At 40.1% G+C, this 21,320-nt stretch overlaps 1 protein-coding gene across 2 annotated transcripts in view; it reads right to left on the reverse strand.

Annotated features, from left to right (window-relative positions):
• NALCN (sodium leak channel, non-selective) overlaps positions 1-21,320 on the reverse strand; it is a 280,091-nt gene that overhangs the window by 207,224 nt on the left and 51,547 nt on the right. The window lies entirely within an intron of this gene.

The raw sequence follows: 21,320 nt of genomic DNA on the forward strand, positions 1-21,320 counted from the left end.
TTTAATATCTCTAGCAATGAAACAATTTTAGGTTACAGATTTCGCTGTTAAATGCATTTAACAATGAGGAAAAGAACACTAACAATCTAGCCAAGTAAAGATATAATAATAAAGGATGGGTACCATGTACGTTTGCCACTTGGGGCTTAACACTTTCAGCATGCTGAAAAGCACTTGAAATAAGTCCAAGAACTGGGTTTCATTTGAAATCACGTTCTCATGGGGAGAACTAAAGTATCTTAGGCTCCAAAAATTCATGTGATGGAGCCTGTCTTTGGATTCCATGGTGTTTACACTGAACACCAAAACATAAGTTAGTAAATCATTAAAGAGTACTTTGTATTGTCTACGAGAATTGCCTCATTGAAAATACTACTGATAATGAAAAGAAGGAAAAGGGAACAATATGTGGGCAGATTTTTGAACATATGGTTAAGAGAATCTAAAATGTCATTCAGAGGAAAGCCAGTGTTTAAGCCTCATGGCATTATGAGTATGTGTCATTATTTCCCTATTTTACAGATGGGAAAACTAACGCACATAAAGGGTAGGGAATTTGTCTAAGGATGCACACATAATAATTAGGGGAACTAGAATTAACCCAGGCACTCAGGAACGAGGACCTGCATATTTAACTGTGATAATATCCTGTCTCCTGACATCTTTTCTGTGGCTTAGTTTCCCCATCTGTAAAATGGGGAAATAATAATTAAGACATACCGCAAAGTATTGTGAGGATTAAATGATTTCGTTTCTGTCAAGCACTGACATTTGATGAGCACTTAATAAATTTTAGGCATTATTATAAACAATGAAAATAACTGCTCATTATTTTGTGAAAAACCATACAAATAAACAATATAGTACTCAGTTGAAGTTGTTTACAAAACAAATATGATATGGGTTTTTATTCATAAAACTGGTAAAGATTTGTACCTCAACAAATTGCACTGCTATAAATGAATTAAATTATTATAGAATATAAAGCCAATAGCCACCCATATATGTGTTAATTTAAAATTAGAATGTGCATACAATCAAATGTCCAAACTAAGAAGGAGGTTACTAAATTTGCCTGACGTCTGACTGCCTCTCTGGGCCTGTGCATGCAGGAAGAAGAACCAGAGCATCAGTGAATTCGAAAGCACCCAGAACAGCAGAAAAGTGTAGCAGCAAATGGGGACAAATGAGAAATAACAAGGCTTGAAAGAAAAGCTGAGACAAAGAGGGAAAGCAGATCCCTGTTTGGTGAATGCCTATTAGGCACTAATCTGTGCTACGTAGTTTATGTAAAATATAACTTCATACATGTACTGCCTCTCATTTTAAGAATCATATTTGGTACGTTGGTAAGTCGTTGCCATAGCAACTAGTATTTGTAGCACACGTTTAGTTTCAAGGCTCTTTCACATACTTAAATGCTAAGGAAATCCCTGTCTAATTAGGCAGGTAGATGGGTAGGTGGGTATAAGCACAGATAATATCCATCACATTTCACAGAAAAGCAAAGGGAAGGTCACTAGATAATGAAGTTGTCCGAGTTAAAAAGAAACAAAACCAGAATCTAAACCCACATCATCAGGCTCCAGGTCTTAAACTCTTTTTTTCTTTACCATTTACTTATATACATTCTTGCTTGGCACCGGGGCTTTAGAGAGACCTTCTTTTCTCTTATCCTCAATTCAAATGAAGTTATTGATAATTATTTTCTGAGGGACTATGTTTATAGTTTATAGTCTATTGAGGAACTCATACAAGAATATAACTTTTAAGAGAAAGATTCACAGAGGAACAGCACACACCAAATATAAAATGGCAATAGAAAACAGAAGTGACTGTTTCCATTAATGATCCCTACGTACTAAAAATATACAACGTTTTTGCTTTTATGGTCTGAATACGAAGGACAATTTTAACATGACGTAATTTAAGTCCCTTATTTTTTTCTAGTTATGTGAACTAAAAAAGAAAAGTGGCTGCAGAAATCCATTATGAATTACCATTAAAGTTTAACTGCTTTACCAATTGAGCATTTACAGGTAACATACGAGGATCATCAATGTAAGATTAAATGTGAAAGGAATACTGAAAATTATCCTTCCTCTAACTTGCGCAGATCTTTATTACACCTACAGGGAAGATGCTATTTGAAATTAAGTAAAAACTAGTATGTTCAATGAGTAATCTTGAAGCTTTTACTCCATTTTTCCTAATTCGACACCGAAGAAAGAAAAGTAGGAACCTTCAGTACAGTTCAGAGAGCAAGGTTTGTTGCTACAAAGAGATGAGACACTTGTGAAAGTGGAACCAACAAACTCCCCGAGAAAATGCTTATTATTGAAAAAAGTGTTTCCCGTGTACATGAACGATGCGGGGTCAAAGGCTTCGGGGATGTCACTGAGTTGCAAGAGCAAAGGCAGTGGAATAAGACAGCCCTTCCTCACCCCTTTCCTGCTCCTGACTTCGACAAATGTACGAAAAGAAGATCACTTTTGAAGAGGCTGTCCACTGTTTAAACTGACAAAATAAAATGTATGATCTTCTTACTTTCTGTGAGAAGCCGACAACCCTGAGCATGAACTGTTGCCGCTCACACTGATTTTGCACATCCTGCCCCCTCTGGCTGCCCCGGTGCTGCCAACTCCCCTGTGGTCCTCCAGCCCAGCTCACCTCCTCTGCCCTCAGGCCACTCGCGACGCTGCTCCTCCCAGAGAGGCCGGAGCTCACCTGTATCCTGTCACTTGTCACACTGACTTCTGTTACCTTGTTTGTCTCTCTCGCTAGGTGTCAGCACTCTAAGTTAAAACTGTATCTTTCACTTCTGGACTTGGCATTGAGAAACACTCCAGAACTGGTGATAAATAAAACAATGATCATATATTAGAGAGACACAGGAAGGTCTTCCTCATATACCTGTTTTTTTTAATCGATTCATCCTTGGTGTAAATATTACACAGATAATTTGGAAACAAAGGGAACTTTTATAACTGACTTTATATTGGGCTGATTTTCACAATGCACTTAAAACACATACACATATAGCAATTTAAAAGCTCATGCTACAGAGAAACAGGAAAGTTTTCCTCTATGTTTAATCCAGAATGGGACATTGCTAGAAAACAACATATTGATACATACAAAACACTTTTTCTAGATATACTCCAGAATATTTTTAGTCCATTTGAATTATGGAACTAAAATTTCTAGCTGAAAAGACCACACTTTTGTTAAATGAATAGTGATTCTACAATAGCACCTGGAAATAGAATGCATTCTCTTTCCGGAGCCCGTGTGGCCTGCTCCAAAAATACTTCTGGGAAGCTCCTGGAACAGCATGGCTTTCTTAGATCCCAAAAATCTCAAAGCACAAATGCAAGCCATATAAGAAACAAAATCCCAACAGTGATACTCAGCTCGTCAATTCTCTTAACTTCATTCATTCTTCTTGACCTCTTCCTTTGGTGGTTTGAATTCGCTAGCTAAAAAGACCCACAAGTCTACATTTAGAAGATAAATCCTCACCTGGGAACTTTCTACAGGCTACCTATATTGAGACATAGTAGAGGATTTTTTGAATAGCTCTGAACAAAATTATATTCCAATCTGTTTTGACTATCTTTAGGATATTTACTGCTTGGTTGTCTTCCGTGAACTCTTTTTCCACGAAAAAAAGGGAGAAATTGACAGTGTCCTGGGAATATTCCTTATTGTGTCTTCTAGTCATACATTACGTGACACCATTGAGTCATCTGACTTTCAAATGACAGGGTCATGAAATTGTGGTGATAGCTAAGCACGCTACAAACTTGGGGTTCCTATTCCACCAAACTTCCCCTCACCATCTCCCCATTTACCTCTTCACATGAGTTGTACCCTCAAATCTGACGGATGGAACTCAGGTGATAATAAATTTTACCCAACAGTGGTGATTAAAAAGTAAATCTATTTGTCATGAGACAGTTAAAAACACATACTATGTTAAGTTAAAAAAAAAAACAATGAGAGAGATGTGTATTCTTAAGGTGGACATCTGGATTCAGCATAATCAACTTTTGTCACTAAGGCTGGATGCATCCAGATATATGCAATGTGAAGAAGGTCAGGAGACCAACACAGCAAGGAAGGCCCACCCTGACTTACAGAGGTTTGTTAAATAAATCAACAACAATTAAATTACTTGGGATGATGTCACCTTTCTAATGAAGAAAACCTTCATGAAAATGTTTTCTCTTCCTTGAAATTATGTTTAATTTTACTAAACTATATTTCCAAACTAATTATCACAAGTATTTCCCGACAGACTGTGGTATAACTTTATGATTATAATAATCTATATACAACTCCTCCACATGCTTAGCTGATGATCGATCCACGGGCATTCAGCCTGAGGATTGCCGAGTGGCCACTGAGTTAACAAAACAAAGTAACATTTTTTATTTGCTCTTCCAGAACATGGAGCAAACACAAAAGGACTTCTTTTCTTCTAAATGCTTCAAAATGTATTTAGAAATCTTATGGGTTTTGAGGTGAATTTTTGCTTAGAATTTTTTTTTTTAAACAATTAAGCCCTCTTTTGACACAACTTTGCCTCACTGGTGAGACCACTTTGTCGGTTACCTTAAACCTCACTGTTCACAGCACTAAAGCTTTGCGACAAGATCAAAGGCCATATGGAAAAAAAAACACACACACATGTTTATATATATTTTCTAAGTGAAACTTCTTTTATAAGTCGTAAAGATTCTTAGTTGAAATGTATTTCTTCAGAGAGAGAATTTCTAAACACCCAAGTGCTAAATATGAAATACTTCTAGAGAAGGAGAGGTGAAAGCTTTAACTACAGTATTCACAAATGGAAAAGAAGTGTTGACAAGGCTGATGCTGACATTGGCAGGAAAGTTTAGGCATAAAGTAGAGCAGTTCCAAGGATGCCGAGCCCATATGCCAACTAAAACAGTCCCTGCCTCTGGAGTTGGGCAATGTCCACGGAGGCTGGAAATAAGAGCAGCAAAGCAGAGGTCATGACAGGTAACTGTCACGCCCCTGCCTTTGAAGAGCAGTGGTTTTAGATCAAAAGAGCTTCTTGGAAATTTATTTTCCATTAGTTGATTAAAACACAAAACAAAACTATGCTTAGCCGCAGTTAGCTTTCAGCGACCTTCCCTAGCATTCAAACTGTCCACTGCTTCTAACCTATATGACCTTCCTGGGCCTCAGACTCTGGCCATAATGGTACTTGCTGGTCACCACTAACACATTAAATAAATGTTCTTTAGTAGCTTTTAAAATTTTCTCAAAAAGCAAGCAAATCATACCACGTAGGAAATGTGGTTTCTTTTAGAGTGTTTTAGCTTTGTCACTCACTTGTGAAAGATCTATTGGAAAGTACGCTCAAAAGAAATCAAGGCAAAAAGGCCAGAACGTCATGTAATTCTTAGGGAGTTACCAGTTATGACATTAGAATTTCATAATAGTCCAAAATTAGAACCAAGCATTTGGAAAAAGTACTAAGACTTTCTTGTCTTCATATCTGGGGACACACATGGTTCATATCTCTGCATTACCAGGCACAAGCAAGGAAAATACAAATTAACTTTAAGGTAAAGTTGGTCAGTCTACCTCAGAATAGCCACAATAGTGAGAATTGGTTTTATTTTTAAATAAAACTGAACTAGTAAATAAGCACAGGATAGAAAGATCAACCAAGATTGGAATTAAATAATTTTACTTTTTTGTTCAGAGGCATTTTAAAATCTGATTCAGGTCTAAGTGGGATAGAAGAAAGACACCTGAGTGATATTGACCAAATGTAATTAACAATAAATGAGATAAGAAATACAAATAACATATGGCTTTAACTAAAAATAAAGTTCTTGTGTTATGATAAACATACAATTTCCATAATTTACAATGAAAGATTTAATTATATTGATTTAACCACTGATATAATATAAAACCGAAAACAAGAACAAGTTCTAATATAATTCATATTAACACTATAATCGAACAGTTACAACTGAATAGGAAATAATTACTTATTGTTAAAAATTTAAAACTATACATAGGCAAATATTTGGTCATATATCTTCACGTTGATATTATGTGTACAAAAATATTCACAGAATTTTTCCTGTATTTGCTGTCTATTTTCTTCCATAGACTCCTAAGGCTAAAACAGGTTTTAAAATTCAGTTTTTCAACTGGTTTAGATTTATTTTTTAGATGTGTCACAGATATAATTTTAGATTTCTTAAGGTTATATACTAAGATTGAAAAACAGTTTGCATGTATTAAAAGCTGTGTTAACAAGGAAGCAAGATACTATGTTTTCCTACCAGGCCAGCATTTCCAATGTAAACCAGAATTCTACATAGGTGAGATAAGAATGTGAGCAAATAGTAAAAACTTTCCAGAGAATTAATAGACTTTTTTTTTTTTTTTGCGGTACACGGGCCTCTCACTGTTGTGGCCTCTCCCGTTGTGGAGTACAGGCTCCGGACGCACAGGCTCAGCGGCCATGGCCCACGCGCCCAGCCGCTCCGCGGCATGTGGGATCCTCCCAGACTGGGGCACGAACCTGTGTCCCCTGCATCGGCAGGCGGACTCTCAACCACTGCGCCACCAGAGAAGCCCTAGACTTCATTTTTTAAGAGTAGTTCTGGCTTGTAGGAAAACTGAGTAGACAGCACCAAGAATTCCCATTTATCCCCTCTCTCTGCACCCTATTAAGCTCTTGCATTAGTGTGGTACGTTTGCTACAATTCGTGAACCCATATTGAGCCATTATTATTAACTCAAGTCCATAGTTTACATTATAGTTCCCTCTTTGTGTTGTACAGTTAGATGGGTCTTGACAAATACATAATATTATGTATCCACTATTACAGTATCATACAGGATAGTTTCCCCATCCTAGAAGTCCACTGTGCTACACCTATTTAACCCCTACCCTTCTCTGAAACCCTGGCAACCACTGACTTTTTCACTATCTCTACAGTTTTGCATTTTCCAAACTGTCATATAGTTGGAATCATAGAGTAACAGCTTTTCAGACTAGTTTCTTTCACTTAGCAATATGCAGTTATCATTCCTCTGTGTCTCTTGGCGGCGTGACAACTCACTTCTTTTTACTGCTGAACAATATTCCTTGTATTGATGTACCACAGTTTGTTTATCTCAAGTTATACCCAATGAGGGGGCATCTTGGTTGCTTCCAGTTTTTGTCAATTAGGAATAAAGCTGTTATAAACAATCACATGCAGGTTTTTGTGTGGATATGTTTTCAATTCATTTGGGTAAATGCCTAGGAGCATAATTGCTCAATCATATAGTGAGACTATATTTAGCTAAAAAAAAAAAAAAAAAAAAACCTGACCAAGTGTCTTCTAAAGTGGCTGTACCATTTTGCATTGTCACCAGCAATGAATGAAAGTTCCTACTGTTCCACATTCCCAGTCGTATTTGGTATTGTCAGTGTTTTGGATTTGTGTCACTCTGAGAGATATGTCGTAGAATCTCATTGTTTTAATTTGGAATTCTTTAATCACATATGATGTTGAGCATTTTTTATATGCTTATTTGCCATGTGCTTATCTTCTTTGGTGAGATGTCTGTTTTTTGCCCATTTTTAAATTCATTTGTTTTCTTATTGTTGAGCTTTAAGAGTTCTTTGTATATTTTGAATACAAGTCTTTCATCAGATATGTGTTCTTCAAGTTTTTTCTCTAGTCTGTGGCTTGTCTTTTTATTCTCTTAAGAGTGTTTTTTGCATAACGGAAGTTATTGATTTAAAGAAGTCCAACTTAGTTATTTTTTCTCTTATGTATCATGCTTCTGGTGTTGCCAAACCCCAAATCACTGCCAAACCCAAGGTCACCTAGATATTTCTCCTACGTGATCTTCTACAGTTTTATCGTTTTACGTTTTACACTTAGGTCTATGACCCATTTTGAGCTAATTTTTGTGAAAGCTGTACTGGATGTATCTAGATTCATCTTTTCTTTGTGTGAATCTCCAGTACTTACAGCACCATTTGTTGACAAGGCCATCCTTTTTCCATAGAATTGCTTTTGCTTCTTTGTTGAAGACCAATTGACTGTATTTTTGTGGGTATATTTGGGGGCTGGCTATTCTGTTCCATTGACCTAGTTTCTATTTTACTGCCAATACCACACTATCTTGATACTGCTTTAGATTAAATCTTGAATTTGAGTAGTGTCAGTCCTCTGACTTTGTTCTTTCTCAGTGTTATGTTGACTATTCTGGGTCTTTTGACCATTCCATATACACTGTAGAATTGGTTTGCTGACATCCACAAGACCACATGTTGGGGTTTTGATTGGGATTGCATTGAACCTTTTTTTTTTGCGGTACGCGGGCCTCTCACTGCTGTGGCCTCCCCCGTCACGGAGCACAGGCTCCAGACGCGCAGGCCCAGCAGCCATGGCTCACGGGACCAGCCACTCCACGGCATGCGGGATCCTCCCGGACTGGGGCACGAACCCATGTCCCCTGCATCGGCAGGCGGACTCTCAACCACTGCGCCACCAGGGAAGCCCTGCATTGAATCTTTACCTCGCATTGGGAAGGACTGATATCTTTGATGCTCTGTTGTTAGGTGCATATACATTAAGGACTGTTGTGTTTTCTCGGAGAACTGACCCTATATTATTATGCAATACCCATCTTTCTCTCTGATAACTTCTCTTGCTCCGGAGTCAGCTTTGTCTGAAATTAACACAGCTACTCCTGTTTCCTTTTCATTAGTGTTAGCATGGTACATCTTTCTCCATCTCTTTACTTTTAATCTATCTGTGTCTTCATAGGTAAAGTGGGGTTCTTGCAGACAACATATGGCTGGGTATTGGTTTTTAATCCACTCTCTTAGTCTCAGATAATTGGTATATTTATACCATCCCCATTTAAAGTAATTATTGATAGACAAATTAAATGTACCATATTTGTAACTGTTTTCTTTTCATTGCAATTGTTCCTTGTTTCTTTTTTGCCTTCTGTCTGCCTCTCTCTTTATGATTCCATTTTTACTCCTCTCAGCATATTAATTATACTTCCTTTAAAAAATTTAGTGGTTGCCTTAGGGTTTACAATATACATTTACAACAAATCTAAGTTCACTTTCTAATAATACTCTACCTCTTCATAGACGGTGCAGGAACCTTATAATAGAGTATTCTCACTTCCTTCCTCCTGTCCCTAATACACTGCTGTTATTCATCTCACTTATCCATAAGCTCTAATCACCTAATATACTGTTTCTATTATTATTTTGAACAAACAGATACCTATTAGGTCAGTTAAGAATAATGAAATATTTTATTTACCTTCATGTATCACTTTTCCAACACTCTTCTTCTTTATGTAGATCTGAGTTTCTGATCTACATCATTTCCCTTCTCTAAAGAACTTCTTTTATCATTTCTTGTAAAGCAGTTCTGCTGGCAACAAATTCTCTTAGATTTTGTTTGTCTGGGAATGTCTTTATATGTCCTCACTTTTGAAAGATACTCTCGCTGGATACAAAATTCTAGGTTATTTGGATTTTTTTTACACTTTAAATATTTCATTTTACTCTTTTTTGCTTGCATATCTTCTGAAGAGAAGTCCAATATAATAATTATCCTTGCTCCTCAATAGGTAAGGTGTTTTGGGTTTTATCCCCCTCTGGCTTCTTCCAAAATTTTCTCATTGTCTTTAGTTTTCTGAAGTTTGAACAGAATATACCCAGGTGTAGATATTTTGGTACTTACCCTACTTGGTGTTCTTTGAGCTCCCTTTACCTGTGGTTTTGCATCCAAAGTGAATTTTGGGAAATTCTCAGCCATTATTACCTCACATATTTCTTCTGTTCCTTCCTCTCTTCTCTTTTTGGTATTTTCATTACATGTATGTTAGCCTTTTTGTAGTGGTTCATAGTTATTTGTCATTCTGTTCCATCTTTTTCTCATTCTTCTTTCTCTTTGCATTTCAGTTTGTGAAGTTTCTACTGACTTATCTTCAGTCTCAGAGTTTCTTGCCTTGGCTGTGTCTAGTCTCCCGATGAGCCCACCAAAGGCATTTTTCATTTCAGTTAGAATGTTTTTGATCTCTAGTACTTCCTCTTGATTCTTAGAGTTTCTATTTCTCTGCTTACATTACCCATCCGTTCTTGCATGTTGTCCACTTTTTTCATTAGAACCCTTAGCCTATTAATTAAAGTATTTTCAGTTCCAAATTACTTGATAATTACAAAATTCCTGTCATATCTGAGTCTGGTTCTGATGCTTGCTTTGTATCTTCAGACTGTGTTTTATTTGCCTTCTACCAGGCCTTGTAATGTTTTGTTGAAAACTGGACATGATATATAGGTAACAGTAACTGAGGTAGGTAGGCCTTTAGTGTAAGGTTTTATGATAATCTGGCGAGAGGTTAGGCTGTGCTTAATGTATGCCATATCTGTAGGTGTCAAAGGCTTCAGTGTCCTTTAGTGTCCTGGTTTCTGTGTCTCCTGCTGTCTTTACGCTTCCCCCAAAATTCCTTCTAAACAGACTCTGTGTCTTGCAGCTAGATTGTAACCTGGTTATCATTTTGGAGCCCTGTTAATGTGATGATAAAGTGTTGGAGAGGAGAAACATTCTATAATCTTATGATTAAATCTCAATTTTTTTAGTCAGTCTTGAGTCCTGGCTGTGACCTTCAGAAGAGTTTCTTAGACTCTTTTTCTCAGTTTATGTGATGCAGAGAGGCCAGAGGGACTCTGCTCATCTACCAGCCCTCCTTCGAGGTCAGATGAGGCTCTGGGAAAGCAGATGTCCTCCAGGGCATGCCTGTGTCATGAACAGAGGGCTCTGGGCTTATTTCAGAATAGTCACTGTTCCTCTCCCCCTGCAGGAAGCATGAAGGAATTTTTCTCTGATCATCATCCTAAGAACTGGGTAAGGCTCCTGGAGGTAAAACTCATGAAAGCGTTGGGTCCCCCTAAGACTAGAGGGATTGTCAACTCTTAGGCTAGTCCATGCTCTGCCTGCAGGAATTACCCAACTTTAAGTGTCTCTGGCACCAGTGGCTTCTGCCCCTGGGGAGCAATGATTCTCTGCATTTGCTGTCTCTCCAAATTTCAAAGAGCACTTTGCCCTGCAACCTCAACTCTCTGTTAGATCTAAGAGCATTGCTGACTCTCAGAATTGTTGGTTTTCAGTTTGTTTAGCTTTTTTTCTTGTTGTGAGAACAGGACTGACAACTTCCAAGCTCTTTACATGTTGGAGCAGAAACCAGAAGCCGTTAAATAACTTCTTTTCGATTTAAGGTACGGATCAGAAATAGCATGGGCCAATGAGCCTCCTGTCTGAATAAAATGAGAGTTCTAAATTAACAGGCAAAGGCATAACTCACTGCTCACCTGCAGTCTAGTCTGCTTGGTCACAATTTGGCTTGTGCACTAGTAACAGCGTAGGGGTGAAAAGAACATCATGAGCACAAAGTAAGGCTAGAGTACGACTGTAAAGCCTCTTGGGGCCGGCCCCACGCCACGGTGTCAGAATCTTACTGTGCCGTATGTGGATTTCCCCGTTACTAATGTTTTTCTCCTTACACCTTAACAGCTGCCTGTTTTTCTGCTTGATTTTAACAACACACTCTAACACAACATTCGACACAGACAACAGCACGATAATAGGACAGTGGAGAAGGAGGAAGAATAAATCAGTCATTCATGAGATATGGTCAAAGTACCCATTATATAACAGCACAACAAACTTAACCAAAGCCAAAGAGCTCTGAGCAGCTGTGATCTGGGCGGCCCATGCCTGGAATGAAGTGGCTCTCCACACTCTCATGAGGCACACTGGCCAGACTGCTACACAGGTCAGAGATCCTCTGACCAGCGAGTGGACCTTTCTAGCAAATACTGGGCTCATGACATTAAGAGAGCCATCAGGCACTTGCACTGTGTCAGATGGTATGATATTCACTTTTTCACCCCTGGGCAGGAGAACGACAGAAAAATCATCCTTGGGAATACTACCTAACATCCAACGTGCAGAGAAATATGTCTGGAATAGGAGTAATTATTTAAAGCTTTAATAATCTTTTATTTAACTATTATTCAGTAGGGATATAATCATACTCATTCTTCTTCATCAATAATAATAATAATTGTTATTTAATAATATACTTATTATATTTATAACATAATAATTATTATTATTTGCTGATGTAACTCAGCATTATACAATTAAAAGAGGGTTTTCACGAACCTCCATAACAGATTCATCCAACAACCCTGTAGATTAGGAATGAGAGGACAGGGCAGGTGTTGCCTCTTTTTTGAAAGATGAGGAAATAGAGTTGAATGTTTTACCCAAATCTCTTACTTGATTAACACCACCATTCTTTGCCTTCTCATCAATGGTATTGACTTAAGAATTGGGAATAAGTACCCACTATGTTAGCAGTGTTTTATTATTCTCTTAAACTTGAATAAATTTGCTATTACTTTGATAGACTTATATCACACTGTCAGCACAAACTGCTGAAGTTTAAAGGGGGTACAAGGACTTTTACCATCTACATAGCTGCTTGAGTGAAAAGTCTCTTTCCTTTGGCCCATTTAGTTTTTCCAGCCTTTTAAACCCTCTGTTTTGACCTAGGATTCTTGAATACTTCTTGCTTTAAAAAGAGAGAACAGAGAGCAGACTGATCTTATTTGCATGACAAATTCTCACCCAACCATATCTCTTGCCTCGTTTTCCCCCAAAGCTTTGATTTTAAGGGATGAGCTAATCCTCTGCAACATAGGACATACCATTATTTATCTTATTTTATCGGCAGGATGTAGTAGTTTAAAAAGTTTGTCCAGATTTTTTTTTTTTTAATTTATTTTTGGCTGTGTTGGGTCTTTGTTGCTGCATGCGGGCTTTCTCTAGTTGCGGCGAGCGGGGGCTACTCTTCTTTGTAGTGCACGGGCTTCTCATTGCGGTGGCTCCTTTTGTTGTGGAGCACGGGCTCTAGGCGCGCAGACTTCAGTAGTTGCAGCACGCGGGCTCAGTAGTTGTGGCTCACAGGCGTAGGTGATCCGCGGCATGTGGGATCTTCCCGGATCAGGGCTTGAACCCGTGTCCCCTGTGTCAGCAGGTGGACTCTCAACCACTGCGCCACCAGGGAAGCCCTGTCCAGATCTTAAAGTGTACATTTCTTTATTTTCCTCCCCCTGGAGACCGTAAACACCACAAGAGCAGCCTGGCCTATGACATAATGATAGGCTCATCTGGACAAAATGTAAACAAGTAGGTTAAGTGAGCCAATGACAGTAAAAAAGCAGAGAGCAGGTCAGGGAGAGGGGCTGATGGAAATTTTCAGAGAGAAAAAAAAAAACGCATGTAAAAGGGAAGGAAGGATGTCTTGGATAATGAGAAGAGAAGGCTGCTCAGCTGCCTTCTTGAACGGGCTCCAAACCTGGACTGTCTGCCTTGATTTCTACGAAGAGATCATGCCTGGGGCCAACTGGTGACCCACACCAGCTGCCAGGGCTCCCAGCACCGGGACAGCAGACTCGCTTTGCCTCCTAAGGATGCTCTGTGGTCCTCACCGGTGGTCACAGAGAGGCTGCCTGTTCCCAGCTCCCTCCCCAGGGCCTCACTCTAGCTTAATGGCTCTACTTTCTCCCCACCCACCCCCTTTACCTTCATTCTGCTGCCTCAGGGGACCCTTCTCCCATATGGGTCCTCAGCTAGGCAGATAAACCCTTGGTTTTATTCTCGAGGTCTGAAAGCACTGGACGCTCACAGATCTGCTCCAAGGTACACACCCCAGCCTCGGAAGTCCAGGCATTACAATATCACTCTGTTCACTGAAGTGGCTGCCGTAGTATTTTAACCCCATTTACAGAGGAAGAAACCGGGGTGGAAGCAAGTTGAGTCATCTGTGCAAAGCGGGATTTGAACACATGTTCCTTGGACCTCTTCCTCCTCAGTACTGTGCCACTGTCTGGCTTCTGCCTTGATGGGCCCGAGTCCCCTGCAGGGCACATGCTGCCACTGCTTCCTCCTCCCGCCAGCAGGCTCACTCCAGCCTCCAGGGATGCTTCCCTCTCCTTCTGTTCCCTCCACAGCCCGTGCTGCCACGGAGCAGGGGGCTTCCGGCTGTGGTGGTCACAATTCTGACGTCTCCTTCTGAGACTGCGTAACCCTCAAGCTGAGGGGAAGCAGAGGCTCATCTCCTGCCCCTGACGGTCATCCCTGCTCAGGGGAGAGGAGGGGAGGGGCCCCAGGGCTGCCCTCCTGATAGGACGAGGCCTCATTCCTGCAGAGGGGTGCCCCTCCCCCCAGCCCTCCCCCACTGTTCCCATCAGACTTCCCTTGCTGGGCGGAAGTTCAGGTGCTGTTGTCGGACGCATCTTCCTGGTCTTTAAGAACCCAGGCTCCTGCCTGTCGTTTCTGAGGTGGAAGTGGGGGCTTCTGAAGAGATGTCTCCAGTTGCTGCAAGAGCCACATGTGGGGCAGGCTTGGAGCGCATGCTGTTCTGGAAATATCCATGGCAATGGGCAGGCGTGAGCAGCTCCTTTTGGGCCACAAAGATGAAGGCAACAGAAGAGGCTCAAAGAATGTTCTTTAAAAAACCACATACATTTGGCTACTGTGGGTAGATGCTGTACAGTCAAGTAAGGCACATTCCTCAGTGATCAGTATTTTCTTTGCTCAGTGGGGCATCTAGAAATCAAGAGATGAAAATACTGGGGAAAAAAATCAGTTCTGTTTTATGAAAAACTGAAAAAGCACTGGAAAACAATACAGAAACTAGACAATCGTGATTGTTTTATATAAAGAGCACTGTTTGAGAATCCTAAACACTGGTACTGCTTTACATCGTATTTGGATATAAATATTTTCTGACGTTGGAAACGAGTGGAAAAGGAAGTCCTTGGTTTGGCTTTTCAGGTCTCGCCGTTACTTCCTGGTGCTTAAAGACAAATGCTGATCCTGGTGTCGACTGGCAATTAGTATCTTGAATTCAACCCTGAGATCAATGTGGACTCAGCCAGAACAGGGGCACAGCTGCATTCTCCTGCACGCATTACAGAGGTCACTGGGTGCCTTTGTGACCAAAGCTCCCCTTTGTCTCAGGGGGAAAAAGCCGGGCCTCAGGCCTGTTAGGTTCTAAGCAGCGCAGTGACACCCTGGGCTGCATTAGGCAGCTCCTGCCCGAAGAAACCACAGACCCCTGGCCATGGAGCCAGAGGGACAATGAATGACCCCGGCTCCCTGGGACCGTCATAGATCACGCAGATGGAGAGAACCATCCTGGTACATGCGGGGCCCTTTACACGTTTTAATTCTGTATCGACACCCTGGCAAGTTCATTCTTACCTCTCCTCATTTATAAATGAGGAGACTGTGGCCCAATGAGGCTAAGAAGTGTCAACCACAAACCGGCACTTACCTTTAGCACTTGCCATCTACCTCTACAAGGATTAAATCATGTGCTGCTGCAGCTGTTGACTTTCAACACCCCCTGAAAGGACTTTAGGGTGGAGATCAGAAATGAGGCCCTCTGTGCTCTGGGGAAAACTGGCAGAACAGGTCTTCAGATGGATATTTTCAGGAGCCATTTTTAAGAGCCCAATTCTTGTATCTCCTCGAATCTAGAAAAGCACTAAAATCCTTCATGGTGATGTCTGCTCCTCGTGACTTGCAGTAACCTTCATGAGACTAGCAGAAACCTTCGGCAAAAAAATACGTGCTTGATTGGTCCCCCTCACCAATATCACATATATACTGACCTTCCCCCCCTTCCTCTTTGGAGCAGTTTCTCAGAGCCATCTGAAGTGCTGTCTCCCAGGCTGTAGTCCTCATTTGGCCCCAAATAAAACTTGACTCACAACTCTCACATTGTGCATTCTTTTTTAAGTCGACGGAAGCTTGCCAAAGGTCAGCCAGAAGTGGCCGTCTGGAGCAGTGTTCCCATGCATCTGTGCCTGCCTTTAAAAACTCTGTTCTTTCCACTCAGCCACACATGTCTGAACTTTCTGAAACTTTTCTTGGCTTGGTTTTGAGGAATCTGAACAAATTCCTGGCTGGTATACTTTGTGAAAGCAAAATTCTGCTTTTAAAATTAAACAGACTAGCCCCAAGGAAAGGGAGGGGAGGGGCGGTGAACATTCCTCCAGTGTTTCTGGATTTGCAATGGTTCTTTGGTGTTTCTGTTTGGGGTGGGGAAAGAACACTGATGCGCCTCCTCTGCACGCCCTAGAAGTTCCTCAGATTGTTGTCTCACTTTAAAGTATGGCAAAAATTTTACTCACTTTCACTTATGGGGAGAGTCTATGAGGTAAAACAGAACCACATAAAATTCAAAAGTGCCACTTTAGTTTGGGTGCGTACCTTCTGGGCATTCAGTGATACTATCTGAAATTCTATGACTTTGTTCTGTGATACAAATATTTGAGAAGTAGAACATAAAATTGAGAAGTTCATTATATAAAATGCATTTGTTTTCACTTGAATCTAAATGGCTGGTTTTTAGAAGATATTTTTAATGGACTGGGCATTTTGTCCTTTGCTGGTCGCTCTTCCAGACTCTCCCTCCCCTTGTTGTGGGCATATGGCTGCTCAGCTGGAGAACATACTTCCTGGAATTTCCTGCAAGGAGGTGTGGCCTCGTGACAAAGTTCTCCCTGATATGGGCAACTTCCACACCACCTACGAAAACCCTTTCACTGGACTCGTTTTTCCCTTCCCCTTCACCGGATACAAATAGAGAGGCCGGGCTTCCCTGGTGGTGCAGTGGTTGAGAGTCTGCCTGCCAATGCAGGGGAAGATTCCACATGCCGCAGAGCGGCTGGGACCGTGAGCCATGGCTGCTGAGCCTGCGCGTCCGGAGCCTGTGCTCCGCAACGGGAGAGGCCACGACAGTGAGAGGCCCGCGTACCGAAAAAAAAAAAACAAAAACAGAGAGGCCAAGGGCAAACTAGGAAAATATGTGTTGAGGATGGCAGGGCTGCCATACACGCTTCCCACCCAGACCCACAGGACAATGACTTCAGAGAGAAATAAACCAACTTGTATTTTGCTTGCACCATCCCATTTGGGGGCTCCCTCTTATGAGCCTACTTTACCCCAACTATTACATAGACTAATAGTAGCTTATATGCCATGGGCACTGTTCACAGAAATGGCTGGTGTCCAGGGAAATGTCAGTCTGGAAAAATATGCTATCTCAAAATTAATATAAAAACATGTTAGGACCTCATACAAATACTTGAAGCAGATTTGGTAGTTCAGGAAAACAAAACAAGGCAAAGTTCCAAAAGGCTTTCCATAAAACAGCTCTTTTTTCACAAAAAACCACTCTATTAACCTTGCCCGGAATTACTGGCATGCTGAACCACAGGAATTCTTATTCTACACAGACTCTCAGCCCAAAGAATGAATTCTAATCACAGATCTGAAATAACAAGGTAAAATTAACAATTTAATGTCATATAAAGACTTCCTTAAGATTCTTGGAAATGTTCAAAGGAGATACTTTAAACAAGAGGTTGTTACTTTTTAAATACAAGGTTTGGGTTTCATGACTAAATGGTTATGACTTAACAATATGAAGTGATGAATTACTTCTCAAGAATAAGAGCTATACTTTATCTCATTTCAATGCTCCGAAAAATTTGCCAAAGGAGCGTTATTTCTTGCTGAAAAATATTAACACATAGGCAAAGCCCTAAGAATAATAGACACACACTTACACACACACACACTTCAATATTTCTAAACTCAGACACACCCACAGAAAGTCACATACTGGAAAGGACTATCAGTCTGAACCTTGTTTTTCTAGTCAAAGAAATATGAGAAATCTTTAGTACGGGAACAGGAAGTATTCTGGCAAACCACCAAAACTACCTGAACTCATAATTTATGATCATAACAATGGCCATCTCAGTGGGATATAAATCTAACACTGCAGAATCTGATGAAATGTAGGATGTATATGCTTAACTGTCAGGCAAAACATACTCATTGGCTACTTCAGCGCATCAACCAAGCTATTTTATCTATTAGCAGAGAATTCCTAAAGCAGGATGTTTGATGATTATAAAATAATGCCACATGGTTTAAGTGAAATTCACATTGTGTAGCCAAGCTTTTGCAAATCTGATCATTTTATTTTATAGAGAATATGCTCGTCTCAGCCATTGTTGACTTTGTATTTTTGACCAAAATTAAGCAAGTCTCACTGATTCATTGTAGAGTCAAGGATGTAAGCTTTCTTAATTTAATCATGTGCACTTTTCATTAGTCAATCAAGTTTCCTGTTTTAAAAGAAAAAGTTACATGAAGAGGTTCCAACAGCTGTAGCATTTTCAGTCTAATCAAATCCCTCAAATTTAATCTGTGATGAAGGTGAGATCCTCATCTTCCCATCCTTCCCCAAATGTGCTCTTCCATTAGTTAACAATGACTCTCTCTAATCATCATTCAGGTCAAAAACCTTGGAGTGATCTTTCTCTTTTAATACTCAGCCAATCTATCAGTAAAACCCATTAACTCAACAAGCACTGTATATCCAGAATCTTCCCCCCGGCCTCCACGGCTACCATTCTGGTCCAAGCCACCACCACCTCTCACATGGGTTATTACAACCGTCTCCTAAGGGGTCCCCCTTCTCTTAAGTCTATTCCTAACCCAGCAAGCACGTTGTTTCTGATCAGTCTTGTTTTTCTACTCCGAATGACCCCCTGGCTTTCTATCTCACTTAAGAGTAAGAGCCAAAGTCATTACATTGACACAGAAAGCTCTAAATGATCTGCCCCTTGTTGCCTTTCTGACTCCCCTTCTACTCTCAAGATAAGCGCTTCTTCATATCAAGAGAGAGTATTGAGCATGCTCTCTCCTAGGGCCTTTGCACTGGATGGTCCCTCTGCTTTGCACAGTCTTACCCACAGAGAGCCACAGGGCTTGCTCCATCACATTGATCACATTTTTATTTAAAGGAAGCCTTTACAGCTAGTCTACCCCAAATCGCAATCCCTGCTCACAGCATCCCCATTCCCCCTTGCCTGCTTTCCTTTTCTCCTTAACACTTATCACCGCGTTACACACTGCTTATTTTACTTATTGATCCTGATTATTTCCTGTCTCCTCTGATAGAATGTGTAAGCCCCACAAAGGCAAGGACGTTTTGTCAGTTTTGCTCACTATATCCTAGCAGGTCCTCAACAAACAATTGTTGAACAAATAAAGATATTTTCTCAAATAACTGGCCAGGAAAGGAACTGAGAGAAAAACAGTAAAGAAACACATACATATACACTAGAAAGAAAATAAAATCAAACCTGAATCAGATAATAGGATATTCATAGTTGGAATGTGTAAAAATCTCATTAGTCATTCGCTAGCTGCATGAGTCAGAGCAACTGCAAACAAAACATAAGAGTACATGTGAAATCCTGAGGCCAGGGCCAGACTAATGTAGGAACAGGTGGCATTTTCCTAATGTGTTCCCTCTACGGCAGATGGTGTCTATAGTTTACAGCCTGCATAGTTCCATCACTGTGATTTCTCTAGTTTCTAGTAAAATACAACATACCCAGGGGGCACCTGCCCTATGGCACATCCCACAGATACCCAGGAATCACTTAGTTCTCTATTTTCTCTATTTGAACAAATGCACAGAAGAATTTTTCAGCTTAATACAAATCACGAATTACACTGAACAAGGTGAATTTCAGAAGTCACAGATCCAGTAACGTTCATGGACCCACCGTTTAAGTCCCATTAACACCCAGGAGCAGCAGCGTCTGAACAATGGCAGGTGAGCAAACTTTGCCTTTAACATGTCATCTGGAAGCCGGTAAGATCTGTCGGATTGTCTGTACTTAAGTTCTCACCCGAGGGTATACCTACTAGTCACTCACACTTCCCGCGGGTGGGTGGAGGACATCGCTGGGAGACGCAGAAGTAATGCTTCCTAGAAACTGCCTCCAATGAAAACCTAAGGAAGAGTTTTCCAAATGGAAAGAAATGCTTTTCGAATGAAAAGGGCACTGGGTGGAAGCTAGGAGGGGCCTCACGGAGTAACACTTAGTCAACACAAAAACAAATCTCCCATAAAGACGATAAAGAAATTCCTAAAGAAACCAAGCTGACTACCTAGAGACTCTCTGAGGAGCTCATATTTCATAAAATAACACGTGAAAAAGGCGCGTGGCTTTTTCACATGTTTTAACCAAAAACAAATACATTAGGTTGGCAGGTCTTCGTACATAATGTGTCAAGAAGGGCAGGGTTAAAATGAGGCTGAAATTTGCAAAGTAATGATGATTCCTGGCAATGTGGAACATGAGGAAAAACAAGGGAGTGACTGATCTAATACCTTGAGGAAGTTAATCATTAAACTGGATAGAACACAACCAAGACGGTTAGTAGGCTAAGGGATGTAAGGGAAAGAAAATGTGGGTACAGTATCCTAATCACACTACCTAACAGACTATTTACTAGTAAATAAAATAAGCTGTAATCCTTGAGAAAAACTGGTAAAAATGAGGACAATTATCAAACCAGAAAAAAGCCAAAGTAGCCCTGACTTTTAGAAAGAAAAATTATCAATCATATAAAATAACCACTAATCTTAGAAAGTCTAGATACTCTGCAGACCTTTAGAAAAGAAAGTGAAAACTACCAAGAGCCAACAAAGCTCACTAGGAAGGCATCGGTTCCAATCTGGTTTCCTTTCCTTTTTAAAATTTTTATTTAGGGATTAATTGATTGATTGATAGGATTACTAGAAAAGTAGATATGGTAGCATTTAATTTCAACAAGACATTTCACATTTTATCCTTCAGAAAACATGGAGCAATCTTCCTAAATGATAATAGGGCTAGATGAATTCACAGCTGACTGAACAGTCTTTTCTCTACTAAGTTTCTATGTAGAAATTGAAGGAGAAATTCTATGTTAATTTAAGATATAACAGAAGAAATCTGTTCTCCTGCGTATCACTCCATAAACATATAATCTCTCAAAAACAGCCATTAAGAGAATTAATTCACTGATTTATAGCAATAATGGTGAATCAATGATAATGATTAAGATCAAGTAATCACCTCTATTAATTAATCTAATGATAATGTTTCTTAAATGTAATTAACACAAAGACTAGAAAGCATATACTTAGAAATTTCAGATGCAGATTCTTTCTAAGAGGGGAAAAATTAACAATCATGGCAGAGGTAGGTACTCAGAGTTGGCAAGACTTGATTCCTCCTTTGAAAGCTGCCTGTCCTGTTGTTCCTTCTTAGTTAATATGCTCTTGATTTATCCTGAGTCCTG

Source organism: Delphinus delphis, chromosome 18 (assembly GCF_949987515.2).
Source record: "Delphinus delphis chromosome 18, mDelDel1.2, whole genome shotgun sequence".
NCBI lineage: Eukaryota > Metazoa > Chordata > Mammalia > Artiodactyla > Delphinidae > Delphinus > Delphinus delphis.